This window comes from Balaenoptera borealis (genome assembly GCF_965194805.1).
Source record: "Balaenoptera borealis genome assembly, chromosome: 15".
In the NCBI taxonomy this organism is placed as follows: Eukaryota; Metazoa; Chordata; class Mammalia; order Artiodactyla; family Balaenopteridae; genus Balaenoptera; species Balaenoptera borealis.
In genome coordinates, this window is record NC_138871.1 from 40190635 (window position 1) to 40210620 (window position 19986).

Genomic DNA, 19986 nt, shown 5'->3' on the forward strand with positions numbered 1-19986 from the left:
ATTATAATCTTACAACATTATATTTCTATTTTACTGTTCTTAGTGCAATTGTTGTATATCTGTTATGTCTATATACGTTTTAACCCTACAATACTGTTATAATTTTTGCCCTGAAATATATATCTTTTAAAGAAGAGATGAAAACAATATGCCTACCTATTATATTTACCACAAATTTACCATTTCTAGTGCTCCTCATTTCCTGTAGATCCAAGTTGCCATCTGGTGTCATTTCCCTTCATGTGACTCATGACCCCCTCATTTTACCTTCTCCAGAAAAAATAGTCTTTTAGAGGAGTTAGGGCAGGTCATTCACCTGGCTGAATGAAGTGGTGTGAGGGATTTGAAGATCTACCTGTTTTTTCAAACAGATTTTCAGTCAAACTTCCTTCTTTTGCTCCTTCTATCCCCACTTCCAGAATTCCATGGTGGTGTGTTTACTCCTCAGACTTTTGCTGATTGTGGCGTATCAGTTATGCGTGCTGCCAGTTTAGGATTCAGCTTTTTGTGTGTGTGTGTGTCTCTGTCCTTTACCACTCCTCTATCTGCTTTCCAACTTCCAGATTTCTAACTACACTCCCACTGTCCCCACCCTGGTGGATTTTATGCTCTTTTAACAAATCTCGTTACTTGTTGTTTTAGAGGATTAGCAAAAGTACATACCTGAATTTGATATTCTCTCTTTACCCAGAAGTCCAAATACACTTTCTTACTTTTAAAATATAATTTTTGCATTTGTCTCATTTTAATTTTTATTATAGTTACATTATTTTTATTTACTACATGAAACAAATTACCAAAATCAAAGTATACTGTCTAGTTTCTTTCATCTGTGAGGTTAGAAATACTTCTTTATGCTATAACAACCCTAATGGAAATCTGTCAGTTTAGTTTTTATTTTACAAATTAATTATATGGAAAAATATGAAGAAAAAATATTCTTGAAGACATTTTATATTCTTTTTTGGCAGTTAATAGTAGGGTTCATACCCAATAAGACCTTTACAATGTTTGCATATTTTAAGGTTATGTAATGGAGGAATGGTAGGTGGAAGAAAAGGGTAGAAAAAATTCATTACCAATTAGACTCATGACTGTATTTAATAATCATTTTTGACATCTCATGAACTTAGGCCTTTTTTATTTGTTTAATTATTTTAGCTTCTATTTTTATATCATATTGTACAAATTAATGGTAGTATATGAATAACTCATCACACTGCCATTTTCTAGAAATGCACTTGAAATGTCCCAGCCACCAAAGCTTTGTCATTAGATCTTGCCGTTAGATAGTCTTCACCAAATTATTCGTAGGAATCTGTGGTTCCTTTTTCCTTCTTTTCCTCTCACTGTCTCTATCTCTTTCTCCCCCTTTCCCTCTCCCTTACCTTCCTGCCTTCCCTTGCTCCCTCCCTTCCTTCCAAATACTATATCAAGGTGTCCTAATAAAGATATTGGCAGGATTCAAACTGCACAAAACTTAAGGTCCAAGGGCCCCTGCCTTTCTCCTTTCCCCAGCGTCATACTGCATTTTGTTGTTGGGTGTATGGTTTGATCTGCCTTGATCATTTGCCTTTATGTCTTGCACACCTGTTAACTAGCATTCATGGCTAGAAACTGGCCCAGTGCGGATGCTGTTCCATTCTCAAATTCACAACAAATCACCTTCCTTAAACTTTTAGACTAAAACTAGAACTGAAAGTTTGGAAGGGGCAAGGCTTGAGGAAATCCCCTTTTTTGTTTAATGTGCATTACTAAACAGAGTTAGGAGACCTGCATTATAAAAACAACAATTAACATTTTGGTAGAATATCTCATTTAAACTTCCAATTATGCAAGAAACAGCATTCTCCCTGTTTTACAGACGAGGAAACAAACACCAAAAGGGCATTTAATTGCCCCAAATTACTTGCTGCTAAGTAGGAAGAGAACTTGAACCCAGTTCTTTCCATTTCAGACTCCCATGCTTTTTCCAGTTTGCTTTTTGACCTCCTTCCCATCCCGCCTCTGACACTACTTAGGCAAGTTCCTGGAAAGAAAAAGTGGTAGGCACACTAAACCTTACCAGATAAGAGGAGTTTGTCATTTATTTGGAAAGATTTTGTTTGAAGTTTTCAGGACATTGTTTTAATAAATTTAGAAAGCCTCCAATATTAATACCTTCACACATAAGCTATTTCTCAAATTATAAAATTCATTAACTTGGAGAAAGATTTTTCTCTAAAAATAAGATCATGATATATGGGGTGGGGGAGGGTGTTGTGTGTACATTTTATAGTTTGCAAAACATTCATTCTGTCATCACAGCACTTCTAAAGATAGCTATTGTATTTATGGGGAATGAGATTTACATTTAAAATGGGTAACTCTTCTCTTTGAATTGATTAAAATTTTGATAAGTATTTCCAAATTGCCCTCCTAAAAGATGTTACCAGTTTACAACAGTGTATTACAACCTTGTACCCTTGCCCAAACTGGGTATATCATACTCTTTTGTATTCTAAACCACGCAAAAATTATCTTGTTTAATTTACACTTGTTTGATTTTCAAGTGAGGTTTCACATCTCTTTTGCATGCTTATTAACCATTGGGGTTCCTTTTTATTTGTTTATTTGGCTCTTTAAAATTGATTTCTAAGAGCTCTTTGGACATATGGTTATTCATCCTTTGTCTATTTTATTTCTTCCAGCCTGTCATTTGTCATTTACCTTTGTTTATGATCATTCAACAAACTTAAATTTCTAATTTTTATGGAACTTTTCAACTAGGAACAAATTTCTCTACATTTTTTCAATTCTTTGTTTGGGCTTGCAATTATTTTACAGTTTTCATCTCACATTTCATAAATTTATTCCTATGTGGGTTTTTTTTAACGTGTTTTCATTTTTTATTTTAACTGTAATCTGAGGGTTTTTTTTTAATAACATTTTCTATTTGGTTACTAGTAAAGTAATGTGTGTATGTTTGTGTGTCTTGATATTTATCTTGTAACTGCCCAACTTTCTAACCTCTATTATTAATTCTAGTGATTTTTCAGTTGATTATCTAAATATGCTATTACCTTATTTGCAAATAATGATCATTTTTCTATTCTTTTTTTTCTACTATTTATGTGTATATTTATTGTATGTGTGTGTATGTATGTATGTGTGTGTATTTATCTTATAGACTTGATTAGGACCTCCAAAACATGTTACGTAACGGTAATACTAGTGACTCTTGTCTTGACCCTCAATAATAGGAATGTTTCTAGAGTTTAAATATTAATTACGTTGTTAACTCTTTTCTGATACATACTCTTTCTCTATTTAAGGAAGTTTGCTTCTATTCCAAGTTTAGGAAGTTTTTTTAATCAGGAACAGATATTTGCAGACATGTTTTTCTCATTTTAGCTATTATTATAGCCAAGTAAATGAATTGATTTTCTTATGTTGAACTTTTGTTGTTTTCCTGAGATAACATTTTTTAGTCATTTTATTTACATAAAAATTTGACTTATTAATATTTTATATAGGATTTTTACATATATACATACATATGTATATATGTATATACATATGTACAGCATAAAAACCATTTTTATGCTACCTTTGGTTTGGGTATTAAATTATGCAATTAGATTACATATTAGATTATGGTTTGAATATTAGATTATGTAAGCCATGTGGATTTAATTAACAGGCTTTCTATCTTTTTTTTTTAATTTTTAAATTTAATTTTATTTATTTTTTTATACAGCAGGTTCTTATTAGTCATCAGTTTTATACACATCAGTGTATACATGTCAATCCCAATCGCCCAATTCATCACACCACCATCCCCACCCACCCCGGCTTTCCCCCCTCAGTGTCCATACATTTGTCCTCTACATCTGTGTCTCAACTTCTGCCCTGCAAACCGGCTCATCTGTACCATTTTTCTAGGTTCCACATACATGCGTTAACATACAATATTTGTTTTTCTCTTTCTGACTTACTTCACTCTGTATGATAGTCTCTAGATCCATCCACGTCTCAACAAATGACTCAATTTCGTTCTTTTTTATGGCTGAGTAATATTCCATTGTATATATGTACCACACCTTCTTTATCCATTTGTCTGTCGGTGGGCATTTAGGTTGCTACCATGGCCTGACTATTGTAAATAGTGCTGCAATGAACATTGGGGTGCATGTGTCTTTTTGAATTATGGTTTTCTCTGGGTATATGCCCAGTAGTGGGATTGCTGGATCATATGGTAATTCTATTTTTAGTTTTTTAAGGAACCTCCATACTGTTCTCCATAGTGGCTGTATCAATTTACATTCCCACCAAGAGTGCAAGAGGGTTCCCTTTTCTCCACACCCTCTCAGGCATTTGTTGTTTGTAGATTTTCTGATGATGCCCATTCTAACTGGTGTGAGGTGATACCTCATTGTAGTTTTGATTTGCATTTCTCTAATAATTAGTGATGTTGAGCAGCTTTTCATGTGCTTCTTGGCCATCTGTATGTCTTGTTTGGAGAAATGTCTATTTAGGTCTTCTGCCCATTTTTTGGTTGGGTTGTTTGTTTTTTTAATATTGAGCTGCATGAGCTGTTTATATATTTTGGAGATTAATCCTTTGTCCATTGATTCATTTGCAAATATTTTCTCCCATTCTGAGGGTTGTCTTTTCGTCTTCTTTATGGTTTCCTTTGCTGTGCAAACGCTTTGAAGTTTCATTAGGTCCCATTTGTTTATTTTTGTTTTTATTTCCATTACTCTAGGAGGTGGATCAAAACAGATCTTCCTGTGATTTATGTCAAAGAGTGTTCTTCCTATGTTTGCCTCTAAGAGTTTTATAGTGTCCGGTCTTACATTTACATTAAACTCCATTTTGAGTTTATTTTTGTGCACGGTGTTAGGGAGTGTTCTAATTTCATTCTTTTACATGTAGCTGTCCAGTTTTCCCAGCACCACTTATTGAAGAGACTGTCTTTTCTCCATTGTATATCCTTTCCTCCTTTGTCATAGATTAGTTGACCATAAGTGCATGGCTTTATCTCTGGGCTTTCTATCCTGTTCCATTGATCTATGTTTCTGTTTTTGTGCCAGTACCAAATTGTCTTGATTACTGTAGCTTTGCAGTATAGTCTCAAGTCAGGGAGTCTGATTCCTCCAGCTCCGTTTTTTTCCCTCAAGACTGCTTTGGCTATTTGGGGTCTTTTGTGTCTCCATACAAATTTTAAGACTTTTTGTTCTAGTTCTGTAAAAAATGCCATTGGTAATTTGATAGGGATTGCACTGAATCTGTAGATTGCTTTGGGTAGTATAGTCATTTTCACAATGTTGATTCTTCCAATCCAAGAACATGGTATATCTCTCCATCTGTTGGTATCATCTTTAACTTCTTTCATCAGTGTCTTATAGTTTTCTGCATACAGGTCTTTTGTCTCCCTAGGTAGGTTTATTCCTAGGTATTTTATTCTTCTTGTTGCAATGGTAAATGGAAGTGTTTCCTTAATTTCTCTTTCAGATTTTTCATCATTAGAGTATAGGAATGCAAGAGATTTCTGTGCATTAATTTTGTATCCTGCAACTTTACCAAATTCATTGATAAGCTCTAGTAGTTTTCTGGTGGCATCTTTAGCATTCTCTATGTATAGTATCATGTCATCTGCAAACAGGGAGAGTTTTACTTCTTCTTTTCCAATTTGTATTCCTTTTCTTTCTTTTTCTTCTCTGATTGCCATGGCTAGGACTTCCAAAACTATGTTGAATAATAGTGGTGAGAGTGGGCATCCTTGTCTTGTTCCTGATCTTAGAGGAAATGCTTTCAGTTTTTCACCATTGAGAATGATGTTTGCTGTGAGTTTGTTGTATATGGCCTTTATTATGTTGAGGTAGGTTCCCTCTATGCCCACTTTCTGGAGAGTTTTTATCATAAATGGGTGTTGAATTTTGTCAAAAGCTTTTTCTGCATCTATTGAGATGATCATATGGTTTTTCTTCTTCAATTTGTTAATATGGTGTATCACATTGATTGATTTGCATATATTGAAGAATCCTTGCATCCCTGGGATAAATCCCACTTGATCATGGTGTATGATCCTTTTAATGTGTTGTTTGATTCTGTTTGCTAGTATTTTGTTGAGGATTTTTACATCTATATTCATCAGTGATATTGGTCTGTAATTTTCTTTTTTTGTAGTATCTTTGTCTGGTTTTGGTATCAGGGTGATGGTGGCCTCATAGAATGAGTTTGGGAGTGTTCCTTCCTCTGCAAGTTTTTGGAAGAGTTTGAGAAGGATGGGTGTTAGGTCTTCTCTAAATGTTTGATAGAATTCACCTGTGAAGCCATCTGGTCCTGGACTTTTGTTTGTTGGAAGATTTTTAATCACAGTTTCAATTTCATTACTTGTGATTGGTCTGTTCATATTTTCTATTTCTTCCTGGTTCAGTCTTGGAAGGTTATACCTTTCTAAGAATTTGTCCATTTCTTCCAGGTTGTCCATTTTATTGGCATAGAGTTGCTGGTAGTAATCTCTTATGATCCTTTGTATTTCTGCAGTGTCAGTTGTGATTTCTCCTTTTTCATTTCTAATTTTATTGATCTGAGTCCTCTCCCTCTTTTTCTTGATGAGTCTGGCTAATGGTTTATCAATTTTGTTTGTCTTCTCAAAGAACCAGCTTTTAGTTTTATTGATCTTTGCTATTGTTTTCTTTGTTTCTATTTCATTTACTTCTGCTCTGATCTTTACGATTTCTTTCCTTCTGCTAACTTTGGGTTTTGTTTGTTCTTCTTTCTGTAGTTCCTTTAGGTGTAAGGTTAGATTGTTTATTTGAGATTTTTCTTGTTTCTTGAGGTAGGCTTGTGTAGCTATAAACTTCCCTCTTAGAACTGCTTTTGCTGCATCCCATAGGTTTTGGATCATCGTGTTTTCATTGTCATTTGTCTCCAGGTATTTTTTGATTTCCTCTTTGATTTCTTCAGTGATCTCTTGGTTATTTAGTAACGTATTGTTTAGCCTCCATGTGTTTGTGTTTTTTACGGATTTTTTCCCTGTAATTCATTTCTAATCTCATAGCGTTGTGGTCAGATAAGATGCTTGATATGATTTCAGTTTTCTTAAATTTACTGAAGCTTGATTTGTGACCCAAGATGTGATCTTTCCTGGAGAATGTTCCGTGCGCACTTGAGAAGAAAGTGTAATCTGCTGTTTTTGGATGGAATGTCCTATAAATATCAATTAAATCTATCTGGTCTATTGTGTCATTTAAAGCTTCTGTTTCCTTATTTATTTTCATTTTGGATGATCTCTCCATTGGTGTAAGTGAGATGTTAAAGTCCCCCACTCTTACTGTGTTACTGTCGATTTCCTCTTTTATAGCTGTAAGCAGTTGCCTTATGTATTGAGGTGCTCCTATGTTGGGTGCATATATATTTATAATTGTTATATCTTCTTGGATTGATCCCTTGATCATTATGTAGTGTCCTTCCTTGTCTCTTGTAACATTCTTTATTTTGAAGTCTATTTTATCTGATATGAGTGTTGCTACTCCAGCTTTATTTTGATTTCCATTTGCATGGAATATCTTTTTCCATTCCCTCACTTTCAGTCTGTATGTGTCCCTAGGTCTGAAGTGGGTCTCTTGTAGACAACATATAGACGGGTCTTGTTTTTGTATCCATTCAGCAAGCCTGTGTCTTTTGGTTGGAGCATTCAGTCCATTCACTTTTAAGGTAATTATCGATATGTATGTTCCTATGACCATTTTCTTAATTGTTTTGGGTTTGTTTTTGTAGGTCCTTTTCTTCTCTTGTGTTTCCCACTTAAAGAAGTTCCTTTAGCAGTTGTTGTAGAGCTGGTTTGTTGGTGCTGAATTCTCTTAACTTTTGCTTGTCTGTAAAGCTTTTGATTTCTCCATCGAATCTGAATGAGATCCTTGCTGTGTAGAGTAATCTTGTTTGTAGGTTCTTCCCTTTCATCACTTTAAGTATATCTTGTTCCTTCATCTGTTACATAGCCCTCTGCCTTTTCATCTTGTCTATCTTTCTGTGAATGTGGATTTTGTTCCACAGGCTGCAGGATTGTAGTTCTTCTTGCTTCTGCTGTCTGCCCTCTGGTGGATGAGGCTATCTAAGAGGCTTGAGCAAGTTTAGGCTTTCTATCTTTTGTGTTTGGAAAATTTTAGCAACAAAGGAGTATTCTGTTTCTGTTTCTTGAAGTTCTGGTAGACTACACTTAAAAAAACATTTTGGGGAGTACTAAGGGGAGATCTTTATTACTTTTTCAGTTTATTCTTTTGAAGGTTATTGGTCTGTATGGTTTTGTTCATTCATGTTTTGTCAAATTTTAATTATTTGTATGTTCCTTCAAAATTGTTCATTTCAGTCACATCAGTAGTTCTCAGAGTGTGGTGTAGGGTCTACTAGGGGTCCTTGCAAGAGGTTCATAAGGCCAAAAGTATTTTCATAATAATATATAATTATTTGCCTTTTTCCTTCTCATCCTTTCAAGAGTATACAGTGGAGTTTTCCAGAGGCTACATGATATGTACTATTGCAGCAAATTGAATGTAGAAGCAGATATGAAAAACCAGCTATCTTTTATTAAGATGTATACTGAGGAAATTGCAAAAATGTACCGCATTGCCATTCTTCTAAATTATTTTGTTTGAAAAATATAATATTTAAAAAGTGTTATTTATGTTAGCATGTAGTAGATTTATTACTTTGTTATCAATTTTAGGTGAATTAATATTTAAAAAATTTTTAGTTTTAATTACTAATATTATAAATATTGATAGATATAACCAACATAAACAAAAGCTATACTGGGTTCTCAAAAATGTTTAATACTGTAAAAAGTCCTGAAACCAAACTGAGAACCACTGATCTAGATTTAATAATTTAATTTTTTTGAAAATGCATGTACTTATCAGCTATGTTTCTTGAAATCTTCTTTGAATAGAATATTCTGCCTTCTGCCTTATGGGTATATATATATATATATATATATATTATATATATATATATATATACACACACACACACACACACACACACACACATACATATATATATGCGTCTGTACGTACACATACATATTTGCTGCATCTATGATTTTTACATATTTATTGTGTGTCTCTTCATGTGTGCTTGCGAGCAGAACCCCAATGTAGATAGAAGAACTGGCCCACTTGGTATTTTGGATCTTCTTTGTGGCTGATTTTGTCCACAGGCCATGCTTACAGCAGTGACTTAGATATGTGAACTGACAGGCTTCTGATGGTCAGCCTGGATGAAAGGCATGGAGTTCCTGAGCCGTAGCAGGAAGAGTGGGAGGCTCTCCCAGGGAAGTTGCTGTCATAGGCCAGCCCCATGCTCTGATGGTTACATTGGATTTCTTGAAACCCATATTGTGTCCAAGGTAGGAATCCAGAAAACTCCCTAGACTGAGTCTGCTATGTACAGGATCCTGGCCACTATGAATCCCATGGTCAGTACTTTTCTGGGGCCTGCAATCTATGCATGCCAGCTGTCTGTCCTCAGTGTACCCTCTTCCCCAGTCCCATCAAGCTGGACTATTTGATCTTCTTATCCATGATGACTGTCTAGAAGCCTCTGGCTCTGAAGGCCAGTGCCTGTGGAGATGTACTGCAGGGCACAGATGAGATGCCTGGGCCTGGTACCTCCTGCTTGCTACCTGTGCACTGGGAGCTCCTTCTTGGAAGGGAATAATCCAGCACAGTATGAGGCAGAGGGTTACAAGCCAAGACCTAGGACAGGGTTTTAGCTGGTAAAGCCTCAACTTATTCTTTCAGCAAATGGGCCAAGGACTGTTGAACAAGGGTTAGTTTGAAGGCATTCAGATCCAAGACTGGAAAAGACCCTAATCCTTCTCCTTGCTGTACCTGTCAAAATCATTTCCTTTATCCAGAGGCAGGTTGAGCAATTGCTTGGATTTTTACGGTAGCCTCCTAAAAGCTGTCCCTGCTTCCATGCTTGTCCCCTACCACTTTAAAAAGTAAATCAATTCATGTCCTTCCTTTGCTTACCCTCCTATGTCTCCCCATCTCCCTCAGAGTAAAATTAAAGTTATTTAATTGCCTACAAGGTCCTATACTGGCCCTACGCTACCGCTGCACCTTAGTTCTTTGACTTCATCACTTGATACTTGTTCTCTTCCCTGACTGTTCCAGCCACATTGGACACAACAGGCACACTTCTGCCTCAGGGCCTTTGCATTGCTATTCCCTCTGCCTAAAATATTTCTCCCTCAGATATATGTATGGCTTATTCCCTCACCTCCTTCATATCTTTTTTCCTTCTCAGTGAGGCTTTCCCTTACTACCCTGTTTAAAATTGCAAATTGCTCTTCTTCCATTCCTCTTTCCTGTTTTACTTTTCTCCACTGTATCTATCATTTCTCATTGCATTTATCACATAAAACAGCGTGTGATTTATTTATTTATTTTGCTTGTTTTCTGTTTGACTATAAATTTTGTAAGGACAGGGATTTGTGTCTGTTTTGTCTACTAATATATGCCTACCACACATGGACACACAATGTTATTTGTCATTGACTGTGGTCACTCTGGACCATATCCAGCATGTCTTACCCAGGTTGCCAGCAGCAGCAGCAGTGGCAATTTATATCTATCCAATGATCAGAGTAAGAGGAAGAAAGGGGGAATGGGAGGAAGGAGGTCTTTCCTTCTCCACTCCCCAGGGACCCTCATACTTCTTTATTTTTTGCTGAAAAAACACAAAACCTTTGAGGTTGAGATAATATCCTTAGAGAAAGAGAGAGAGAAAATTGCGTTCCACAGTAAATAACAGTATGTTCTATACTTTTTAAGATGTTATATAAAAAGAACAGAAAATGAGAAAAAAAAAAAAACCCTTCTCTGCACACGTGGTTCTAGTCCCTTTTTCATTTCTAATGGTACTTGTCTATTCTAAGGTTCAGTAAATGCTTTTCACACTTTTTTGCTTATGTACCCTTCTCCAGCCCCAAAAGAATTTTGAGAAACGATGTACTTCCTTACATATTTTAAAATTGACATCAGAAATGTTTCACTGTAAGTTTAAATGACAGCAAAGAATATTGCTTTTAAAAATGTTTCCATTGGAAGATATTCACAGGTGAAATTGTTTGAGATTTTCTTTTAATAACTCCTACCCACCTCCCTCTTAAAAAGAAAAAAAGTAGTAGAGATAGATAAAACATGTTTGGCAAAACGTTGATAACTTGAAGTCAGCTTGAAGGGTACATGGGAATTCGTGCATTATTCTTTCCACTTGTGTTTGATGTTTTGGTTTCTTCCTTTCATGTTAGAGATTTTCTTCAAATGACTAGTGATATCTGTCCATTCATTTAAGCATAGAACATTAAAAGGTGATTGAAAGTTATGTGTGTATGGTGTGGGATGGTGGTGCTTGTTGACTGGGTTTTATTGGAAGAGAACAGGTAGTAAACTGACTTTTTATAAGGAAGGACCATATGACATTATCTGAAAAATTTCCCTCAAAAACCATCCAGTTTCTCCAGAGAAGAATCCTCTAATCTCCCATCCAGAAAGATATAAGCTTGGCAGCCTGAGTTCCCAGAGCAGGGTAGGAAAGGGGGTTGCAGGTCTCTGATCAGACTGTAAGCTCTCACTGACCCCTCCTGTTTTCCTTGCAGGGCTTCACTCCAGCTGTCCTCTTGCCAGGGGCTCCTTAGTGCAGACACCTCTAGTTTAGTTTCTCAGAGTATAAATCTCCTATTGCTTGGTGTCAGGGAGTGGGTTGGGGGTCTATCCCTTCTTTATACAAGCCTTCAGCTATTCCCCTTCTTTTTAGCCCATGTTTCACCCTCTATTGTCTTAGGCCTCTGGTCCTCAGCTTTGCAGGGCTTGGAGGAGCAAGCATCTCCCTTTGCTGAGACTGAGGGATCAGCTTCCTGGGCTCTGCTACTTTCTACTCCTGCATTCCCTTTCTGTCACCTATCAAGAGTTGGGGTGATGAGTATTTTCTTGTTTCATTGTAGATGGAGTTTCTTTTTCTGTTTCTCATTCTCCTGATTTTGCAATGATTTTCCAGAGAAGTGGGCAGAAAGGGCTTTTTTCCACCATCTTGAAGCCAGAAGTCTGATTATTTTATAATATTCTTTTAGTATATTTAAAAAGTAATGTCTAAAAATTCATTTTAAAAAATGCAATAAATAAATCCTTATCCCTAAGAATACATTTAGTGCAAATCAAGTTCAACACATGGAATGATTCCAGTCTTGTAATTTTCCTGTGATAATTTTGAATAATTTAAAATAATTCTGTTTTTAGAGTTCTTGAGTTATTTATTAAGAGACCTTTTTCAACAATTAGTAGGTTCTCAGCAACTAACAATTAGTTTGTCTCCTTGGTATTCCAAAACTTAAAATTTACTTTAAAATCTGTTATTCTTGTTAGTTGTTTTGAAGTAAAATTGTATTTATGACTATTGAAATTGAGCTAGTTGATACATTGAAGCCTCTTGAATCTGCACATTCACTTCACATTAACCAGTATTTCAGTGAGGATGCTAGTTCTCTAAAATCAAATTCTAGGAGGAAACACATTTGCACTCTCAGCCACACCCAGTTGCTAACAGATATTTGTCGAGATGTCTCTGTTTCACTGATGTTTTGAGCTCTAGAATTACCTGAAATTCAGTTGCCGGGTTATCTCCTCATTAGTGTATGACGCTGAAGGACAAGACTGAACCGTATCTGTCTTTATTTATGTCTGTCCCAGAGCCTTTCATTCATTGCAGCTGTTCTGTCTTTTCTGTTCCTTCTCTCCACCTCCACTCCTACCCCATCTTCCCACCCCCATAGAATTTCCTCTTGTGATTATTTCCAATCAAGTCCTTCAGAGGTAGGCCAACATCAGCACCTAGACTATTGGAAAATGAAATAGAAATTCTCCTTCTTAAAACTCGCAAAATAGAAATAGTAATTCTCTTGGAAACTGGGTCAGTAGAGCTGTACATTATTTGGCTCTGCAGATTCATTCTATCTTTGCTGATTTGTCCTTGCTTTTTTCCTCTTGCCTTGTCAAAAATAAAATGTTCAACCTTTTTAATACCATCTAAAGGTTTTTATTGCCAACAGTGGTAGGAAAAGCTGGAGTGAGCTGGTCTTATGTCTGGCTTCATTTTCTTTTTTCTCAACCCTGTGGAGAAAGATAATGTAGAGGATTGGGGTGGGTTTTTAAATATGGCTAACAGAACATTTATCTACCAAAAGAGACATCCAGACTCAGTGTGTTAGTGTTACATCACAGGTCTGACATCTGAGATTCTGGGGAAAAGAAGAGTGGCAGGGAGGTGACGGTGGTGAGGAGACATGGGAGTAGCTAAGTGGAAGAGTCTATAGGGGTTCTAGGAGTATATTCTCCCTACCTCTCTTTCTGCCACCACACCTGACACCAAACCTGACCCAAGGTGAGGAGCGGGCCCTGGTGAGACAGATGTTCAAAGTGTTGCAGACTGCAGGGTGGGGAGGAGGAGAAGGAAACCTTAGGCAGTTTTGCTGGGTGGGAAGAGGGAATAAGAGTTTCTATTGTTACTAACATCATTATTGAGCCTAGTTCCCTACTGGCTATTTGTATGCAAGAAAAATACATAAGAGTGTGTGTGTGTGTGTGTGTGTATGTGTGTGTGTATGTTGGGAGAAAAAGAGCAGGGGGTAGTACTTCTAGCTGCCCACACAACTGTTGTCATTTCCCTGTTGGTGCACGTCTATATTTGCATTACCCTTGTTATTATAAATGAGTCCAAGAGATGTGTAGGATTCAAAAGACTTCAGAGTTTTAAGGGCATTAGTGGTAATTTAGAAACCCCAACACCACTGTCAATCACCAAGTCCCGCTGGTCTGTCTTTATTGTCTGTTACAGCTGCCTCCTCCTCTCCATTCCTACCGCCACTGCCATATGTGTTATTTCTTACTTGAATTACTGCTTTCGTTTACCAAACGTCTTCATTTCCCTTAGTTCCCATCTTCCTCTAATTCCCACTGCATCCAGAGTGAGCATTCCTGATGACGAATGTGACCATGCTACTCCACTGCTTAAAATCCTTCTGTGGCACCATATTGCCTTAAGTGTAAAATCTAAACCCCTTAGCATGGGTGCACTAGTTCTATGATCTTAGTCCTGCTTCCTCCTTTGCACTTTGCAGCCACACATCCTCAGCTCTTTAGGGACCATTAACCTTTAGTTCCCAGAACCTTCCTGATGCTCCGTGACCTTTGCACAACAGTTTCCTCTGTTTGGAATGTACTTTCCCCGCTCTTCACCCAGTTAATTCTCAATCCCTGATTCTTCAGAGCTCAGATTAGGTGTCACTTCTTGATAACTCTAATGCCAAGGCTGAGCTGAGGATGCCCTAAGTGTCCACTTAGAATATGTCCTTGTCACAGCCCCCACCACTCTGTATTTTTATTTTTATTAATATTATTAATCATTATTTTGGTTTTATTATCATTTTACTTACCTTTATTCTCTCCTAGTTCATGAGTTCCCTTATGGGCAGAAACTAGTCTTTCAGGTCTGTTTTCTCAGTAAAGATATCACCACATAGGAGGTACCCCCCAAATAATGAAGTGTTGAGCCCCTTTATCTTATAGTTGAGAAACCAAGACTCAGAGAGATAAGTCACCTTGCAAAGTGCTCACACAATATTTAGAGCCTACCTTTTAGTCTAGTGTTTGTTTCCCCTCTGTCAGGAATTACAGACTCAGGTGTCTGTAAGGGCCAGATAGGCAACAAATATGAGAAAAGTGGATTGTCTTTTTTACAGTCATTCTGACATTTTTCTGAACATATGCCTGTTTCATACTGTATTTTCCCATGTATAATAAAGAAATATTTTTGTACAAGAAATACTTTTTTTTTCTCTTAAGCTACCGCATAAGAAAAATGATAGTGTGAAGATGATGGTTATATTGTGACTTGATCAATTATAGAAGATCAAATGTGCTGCCGTGGGAATTTGTATACACATAACGTGGCACTTCATGTTATGGTTTCAATCTTTGGATTCATGCCCTAGCTTGGCACTCAAAATCTGCTGACCTTTCCAGTTTCATCTCTAGTCATTGAACCCCTACTCACATTTTTGTACACACATACATACCCCAAGCTCCAAGTTTACTGAATTGTAGTTCCCCAACATGCCTTTTTTTCTTTTTATTGAAGTGTAGTTGATTCACAGTGCTGTGCCAATCTCTGCTGTGCACCACAGTGACTCAGTTTTACACACATAGACATGATTTTCTATATTCTTTTCCATGATGGTTTATCCCAGGAGATTGGATATAGTTGCCTGTGCTATACACTAGGACCTTGGTGTTTATCCATTCTATATGTAATAGTTTGCATCTACCAACCCCAGACTCCCAGTCCATCCCTCTCCCTCCTCCCCTCTCCCTTGGCAACCACAAGTCTGATCTCTATGTCAGTGAGTCTGTTTCTGTTCTGTAGATAGGTTCATTTGTGCCATATTTTAGTTTCCACATATAAGTGATATCATATGGTATTTGTCTTTCTCTTTCTGACTTACTTCACTTAGTGTGATAATCTAGTTGCATCCATGTTGCTGCAAATGGCATTATTTGGTTCCTTTTTATGACTGAGTAGTATTCCATTGTATATATGTACCACAGCTTCTTTATCCATTCATCTGTCGATGGACATTTAGGTTGTTTCCATGTTTTGGCTATTGTGAACAGTGCTGCTAATGAACATAGGGGTGCATGTACCTTTTTGAATTATAGTTTTTTCTGGGTATGTGCCCAGGAGGGGATTGCTGAATCATCTGGTAATTCTAATTTTAGTTTTCTGAAGAACCTCCATACTGTTCTCCAGCAGTACAACTTACATTCCCACCAACAGTGTAGGAGGGTTCCCTTTTCTCCACACCCTCTACAGCATTTGTTATTTGTAGACTTTTTAATGATGGCCATTCTGACCGGTGTGAGGTAGTACCTCATGGTAGTTTTGATTTGCATTTCTCTAATAATTAGTGATGTTGAGCATCTTTTCATGTGCCTACTGGCCATCTGTATGTCTTCTTTGGAGAAATGTCTATTAAGGACTTCTGCCCATTTTTCAATTGGGTTGTTTGCTTTTTTGTTGTTGAGTTGTATGAGCTGTTTATATATTTGGGAGGTTAAACCCTTGTCGGTCGCATCATTTGCAAATAATTTCTCCCATTCTGTAGGTGGTCTTTTTGTTCTTTTTATGGTTTCCTTTGCTGTGCAAAAGCTTGTAAGTTTGATTAGGTTGTTTATTTTTGTTTTTGTTTCTATTGCCTTGGGAGACTGACCTAAGAAAATATTGGTACAATTAGAGAATGTTTTGCCTATGCTCTCTTCTAGGAGTTCTGTGGTGTCATGTCTTATGTTTAAGTCTTTAAGCCATTTTGAGTTTATTTTTGTGCATGGTGTGAAGGTGTGTTCTAACTTCATTTATTTACATGCAGCTGTCCAACTTTCCCTGCACCACTTGCTGAAGAGACTGTCTTTTTCCCATTTTATATTCTTGTCTCCTTTGTTGCAGATTAATTGACGATAAGTGTGTGGATTTATTTCTGGGCTCTCTATTCTGTTCCATTGATCCGTATGTGACAACACGCCATTTTTAATTCCTCCCCTTCTCTCTCTGTCCTTCCTTCCTTCCACCTCTGCTTGAATCAGCCTCAATCCCTGGCCTTACTGTAACCCACTCTCATAGTTTGGTGCTGGATGCACCCCCAGCTCAGAACTCTAAGCTTAAAAGCCATTCCCTGGACTTCCCTGGTGGCGCGGTGGTTAAGAATACGCCTGCCAATGCAGGGGACACAGGTTTGATCCCTGGTCCAGGAAGATCCCACATGCTGAGGAGCAACTAAGCCCCTGCACTGCAGCTACTGAGCCTGCACTCTAGAGCCCGGGAGCCACAACTACTGAGCCCGTGCACCACAACTGGTGAAGCCCACATGCTCTAGGGCCCGCGGGCCACAACTACCAAACCCGCTTGCTGCAACTACTGAAGCCCATGCACCTAGAGCCTATGCTCCACAGCAAGAGAAGCCACCGCAACAAGAAGCCCGTGCACTGCAACATAGAGTAGCCCCTGCTCGCCGCAACTAGAGAAAGCCCGCACACAGCAACAAAGACCCAACGCAGCCAAAAAAAAAAAAAAAAAAAAACCCATTCCCAGGCATAGAGTTTCCATGATGTGTGTATACAGGTATATGCTTGTGTATGTGTGTCTGTATGTCTGTGTATGGCCAGAGTGCACAAGCACTTTTAGCAAGCACGTTATTCAACTGCCCCATTTAGCAAAGCTGAGCCCAGGATTAAATTCTGTGGTTTCTGAATTTTCAGGAGGTGACATGCTGCCTTTGGTATCAAATTTGATTAAACTTGATAACTTTAATGCCATTTGGTTCTGTTGCGGAGGAAGAATTAAATTGCTTACTCTAGAGAATGAATTTTTTCCACTAAGGAATAGAACATTCATTAAAATTATCTTGGTGACCTGAAAGGGGGAAACGTACTTCTTTTTCCTCAGCAGAAGCAGGTCCAAGGCATTATTAGCACGTGATAAAAATTGAATAATTGAGCAACACTGACTACTTTGGGATTCAGGTTTCCAGCCCCTGCTGTGTGATTAGTTCAGTCCAACCTGCTGGCATGCTTAAGCAGGGAGCCTGCAAAGGATTAGGAAGGAAAAACCCTTTAACAAATCTCAGGTACTGAAGACATTTGATTTAATTTTACATGTTACACATGGTAATCTGGTTTCCCTTGGCAACCTCCAGTTCTACCCTACATTATAATCAGAGGATGGCAGGTTGATTACAGACTTGATGGCATCATCTGGAAGTGACCATAGAGAACAGAGTTTTCCTCAAAAGAGGAGAGAAAAAGGTCACTATAAAAGGACAGAAGAGTCTGAGTTCCCTTAAAAAAAAGGACAGATAGTTCTCTATAGCTCAGATACCCATGAAGGTTTCATTGATGAGGGAGGTTCCAGAATTACTTATAGCAGAGCAGTTTGGGATGTGAGGGAAAGGGATCAAGCCTTTTAAGTCTTTAAAGGGATAATAATTTTATTACTTGTGATATACAGATAAGGTTTTAATTCAAAAATGACAGTAATAGTTACCATTTATTAAGTACATGCCAGGAATCTTACTTAGTTCTTTACATACATAATTTCATTAAATCCTTATAATATCTCTGCAAGGGGAGTATTAATATCCCTTTACAAATGAGGAAACAAGTATTTATTGATCTGTTAAAGTATGGAGGCTGAAGGAAGGTGGGGTAACATTGAATACAAGGTTTCAACTTTAGTCGATTTATTTATTTTTTTATTATATATTTATTTTTTTCTATGATCTCAAAGTCCTATAAGTCTTAATAGCCCCTGTTACAAAACAGTATACTAAGTAATGTCCATTGATGACCTTTAGCCATCCAGAAAAATTTAAATTACAATCATCTTAGTCTAACTCTCTTATTTTACGCATTAGGAAACTGAGTGCCAGAAATCTGGTAAAGCCTAAAGCCAGGTCTTCTGACAACTCATAATTTGTGTATTACACCATGCCCATGCACTTTCAGAGAGGGCTTGAGTAAATGGAAGGCAAGGAGGAAGGGGTCTTGCAGCGCTATAAATGGTATTAGTTTGAGCTAGCAAAGTAAACAAACTAACAGATCGGAAGGTACTGATGAGACACTTAGGCATTGGGAACAGTTCTAGTTCTTACCTAGCTAGTGATTAATTTATTCTGCTTGGCTCATGTCTGAACAAAGTAATGCACCTAATGTTTCCAAATGATCCTAAGTCTTTCGCAGTCTCTGGTGCCCCACCAGCCACTTGAGGTTTAAAAGGACAGGGTTCTACATATGAACAACAAAAGCTGTCTCTCTCTCTCTGTCTCTCTCTTTGTGTTTGTCTTTGTCTCCCTGTCTCTCTCTCTCTCTGTCTTGCTCTCTCTGTCCCTATCTTTCTCCAGGTCTTGAAGTGGATGTGACTGGCCGTTTTTGTGACATGTAGAAGCAGAGACTACTTATGGCATTTTATTGACTTACACATGTATGCTTCTGTCATGTTCACAAAATGCTGTATATACAAGGCAGGCCACGTATTACCTTTCTTTAAGGTGAAAGCTATGGGAGTCTAATGGCAAACTGAGAAATCTTAGTGTCACACACTTACCATGCAAAGCATTTTATATGAATTTCACTTAATCCTCATAACGACCATGATTGTGAATGTTATTGTTTTCATTTTAGCAACTTTTTCAGTTTTTTATTAATCCTTCCCAGAACATTCTCCCTAGCATTTTATTATGAGAATTTTCAAACCTATATTAAAGCTGAAAGAATTGTACAGTGAACACCCATATACCCACCTAGATTCTATACTTGTTGCTGTTTTTCTTTACTTGCTTTATTATATACCTATCAATTTATCCAGCCACCCATCTTAGTTTTTGTTGTATTTCAAAGTGAGTTATAGACATTAGCACATTTTACTCCTAAACACTTACATGTGGATATCATTAATTAGAGTTAAAAATGTTAGCTCTATTAAAAAAGAAACAAAAAACTGAGTCCTTCTTTGGGGACACAGTATGTACTCCTCAATCACTTTGAGCTTTTCCCTATGAAACAGTAAGATATTTTAAGGAAAAAATGTAAGCTACCCATATTAAAAAACACTTGTAACTCATTAATGAGAAATAGAAATCTGTGGGGAGGAGGGGGATACCCCTGTTGAATTCGTAGGCCACAGCAAGCCAGCACTACAAAGTGGCATCTTACCTCACTTCTGATTTTAAATGAGATTGAGGTCATTGCCGAATTTCTGAACACTAACTCCTCTCCTAAAAAGGAGAGTTTGATTAGCAAATTACTTAAGCAGTTTACTAATGATATTGGAACCAAATTTCAATGAACATTTTTTCCCTTTTCTTTCTGGGTGTGACTAAATTGCCTACAG

General features: G+C 37.3%; 1 protein-coding gene across 9 annotated transcripts in view; it reads left to right on the forward strand.

Annotated features, from left to right (window-relative positions):
• The window catches only part of PUS10 (pseudouridine synthase 10), a 71048-nt gene that overhangs the window by 19394 nt on the left and 31668 nt on the right, over window positions 1-19986 (forward strand). The window lies entirely within an intron of this gene.